Here is a 3,422-nt window from a genome sequence, read left to right as displayed (position 1 = left end):
CGCCTATTCTTCTCTATACTGCTTGCATTAGAGTAGTGTAGCATGTTACTGTTCGGTTACTCCTATTCTGTTGCATAGCCTGTCATTGTTGCTACAATCATTGATACCCTACCCGCAATCCTAAATGCTGAGTATAGGATGCTAGTTTATCATCATTGGCCCTACATTCTTGTCAGTCTTCCTTGCTATACTATTGGACCGTGATCACTCGGGAGGTGATCACGGGTATATACTATACATACATACATATTATACAGATGGTGACTAAAGTCGGGTCAGCTCGTTGAGTACCCGCAAGTGATTCTGATGAGGGGGCTGAAAGGACAGGTGGCTCCATCCCGGTAGAGGTGGGCTTGGGTTCCCGAAGGCCCCCGACTGTTACTTTGTGGCGGAGTGACAGGGCAGGTTGAGACCACCTAGGAGACAGGTGGGCCTGGCCCTGTTCGGCGTTCGCGGATACTTAACACGCTTAACGAGATCTTGGTATTTGATCTGAGTCTGGCCATTTGGTCTATACGCACTAACCATCTACGCGGGAGTAGTTATGGGTATCCGGCGTCGTGGTATCAGCCGAAGCCTTATTGACGTCAGCGATGGAGCGGCACGCGCCGGATTGGACTGCGTTAACGCAACTTCCTTTGTAATGGAGGTTGCTAGGTCTGCTTCCAGCCGCCCACGCAACATGCAGGTGTGCAATGGGCGATGGGCCCAGACCCCTGCGCGCATAGGATTTAGACCGGCGGGCTGACCTCTCTGTTGTGCCTAGGTGGGGCTGCGACGTGTTGATCTTCCGAGGCCGGGCATGACCCAGGAAAGTGTGTCCGGCCAAATGGGATCGAGCGTGTTGGGTTATGTGGTGCACCCCTGCAGGGAAGTTTATCTATTCGAATAGCCTTGTCCCTCGGTAAAAGGACGACCCGGAGTTGTACCTTGACCTTATGACAACTAGAACCGGATACTTAATAAAACACACCCTTCCAAGTGCCAGATACAACCCGGTGATCGCTCTCTAACAGGGCGACGAGGAGAGGATCGCCGGGTAGGATTATGCTATGCGATGCTACTTGGAGGACTTCAATCTACTCTCTTCTACATGCTGCAAGACGGAGGCTGCCAGAAGCGTAGTCTTCGACAGGATTAGCTATCCCCCTCTTATTCTGGCATTCTGCAGTTCAGTGCACTGATATGGCCCCTTTACACATATACCCATGCATATGTAGTGTAGCTCCTTGCTTGCGAGTACTTTGGATGAGTACTCACGGTTGCTTTCTCCCCCCTTTTCCCCCTTTCCTTTCTTTCTGGTTGTCGCAACCAGATGCTGGAGTCCAGGAGCCAGACGCCACCGTCGACGACGACTCTTACTACACTGGAGGTGCCTACTACTACGTGCGGGCCGCTGACGACGACCAAGAGTAGTTTAGGAGGATCCCAGGCAGGAGGCCTGCGCCTCTTTCGATATGTATCCCAGTTTGTGCTAGCCTTCTTAAGGCAAACTTGTTTAACTTATGTCTGTACTCAGATATTGTTGCTTCCGCTGACTCGTCTATGATCGAGCACTTGTATTCGAGCCCTCGAGGCCCCTGGCTTGTATTATGATGCTTGTATGACTGATTTTATTTTTAGAGTTGTGTTGTGATATCTTCCCGTGAGTCCCTGATCTTAATCGTACACATATGCGTGTATGATTAGTGTACTATTGAATCGGGGGCGTCACAGTACGGAATGACAACAGTGGATCTGAACAATCTTGGGTACACTGACGAACCGTTCGTCCTAGCCAATGATGTGGCACAGGTTATCTATGTGAAGGACATGTCTACCAAACCGAGAAAAAGAAAAAATAAGGAAGCGAATACATCATACGATGAGCCAAAGCGCCACATAGTTCTTTCAGGAAAAAGGGACATCATGGGAGTGGAGGGCAAGATTATGAAAAGTTTCATGAAATTCCTCCCTTCAAAGTCAAGGTTGACCCAAGCATCCTGATAAATGATGAAGATTATCCATGGTTACGGCGTAATAAGGAAAGGACACAAGCGAAGAAAAAGTGAAGACTTTCTCCACAACTATTATGATGATACCATGCCAACTTTCAACCTTTTCCTAGTTCATTTGAAATGACTGTTGTAACAGACAAGTTTCCGTATGAAATCCTGCTACTTCGAAAGAGATTGTCTGTTTTGTACATGAAGTGTATCCAGTTTTTGCCGTAACCCTCTCAACTTTCTTGCACATGCTATGTGGATGAAATGATGATACCATGCCAACTTTCAACCTTTTCAGAGTTCATTTGAAATGCTTTTCAATTTCAAGGTCTTATAGCTCAAAAAAATACCAGTAAATGCTTTTATAAAACTCTAATAGCAAAAGGAATCAACTAAAAAGCTTTTATAAACCTCTAGTATTTTTTAAACTAAAATTATATAAAATTTATGCAACTAAAATTATCAAAGTATTTTCTGTTCAAAACATGAAAAGCAGAAATAATTATCATAAAGAATTTTTGGTTAGAAACTTTAGTAGCAAAAAGAATTGTCATAAAGATTGTTTTGATAGAAACTAAAATAACAAAATATGTTTTTCAATATAATGTTAAAACGCGGTAATATTAAATAGCAGGAAAAAGAATCACTCCAAATATATTTTTAGTTGCATAAAGATTATAATTATTCAAATTTGGAAACTAATGGAGTAACAGAAAGATTATAATTATTCTGAGCTAAAAGAAAAAAGAATAAAAAAATAAAAAAATCAAAAGAAAATAAATAATTCAAAGCAAAAAAATAAAACAAAAAAATAAAAAAAGTGCCACCTAAAGGGCCACCACGGCCTGAATACGACTAGAAACCCAACAATGGGCCATGATTCAGGCCCGCAGTAGGCCCAATAGGCCCACAGGCACATATAGTGCGTTTAGGCCCGTGAGCCTGCATTTGAGAGGAGCTCGAGAGGGCAGCGGGACTGGGGCTTACAAACCACGCTCGAGCTCCCTCAGCTAGCGAGGTGGGACTAAACTTTCGTGCCGCGACGTGGGCAGCACAAGGCCTTTAGTCCCGGTTGGTGGCACCAACCGGGACTAAAGGGGTGCATTGGTCCCGGTTGGTGGCACAAATCGGTACCAATGCCCCCCCTTTAGTCCCGGTTGGTGCCACAAACCGGGACCAAAGGCCTCTGCTTCCCGCCCTTTGGACTGCTGAAAAGAGGCCTTTGGTCCCGGTTGGTGGCACCAACCGAGACTAAAGGTGTGCATTGGTCCCGGTTGGTCTCACGAACCGGGACCAATGCTTTGCCTATATAAGCAGCACTCGTGAAAATTTGGTTCACTTCGTTCTTCCCCGCCCGACGCCGCCAGGCTACCCGTCTCCGCCTCACCGTCGCCGTCGTCGCCCCACGCCGTCCTGCGCCGCCCCGACGCCGTCCCC

The sequence above is a fragment of the Triticum dicoccoides genome, chromosome 6B (genome assembly GCF_002162155.2).
Source record: "Triticum dicoccoides isolate Atlit2015 ecotype Zavitan chromosome 6B, WEW_v2.0, whole genome shotgun sequence".
In the NCBI taxonomy this organism is placed as follows: domain Eukaryota; kingdom Viridiplantae; phylum Streptophyta; class Magnoliopsida; order Poales; family Poaceae; genus Triticum; species Triticum dicoccoides.
This window is presented reverse-complemented; position numbering follows the sequence as displayed.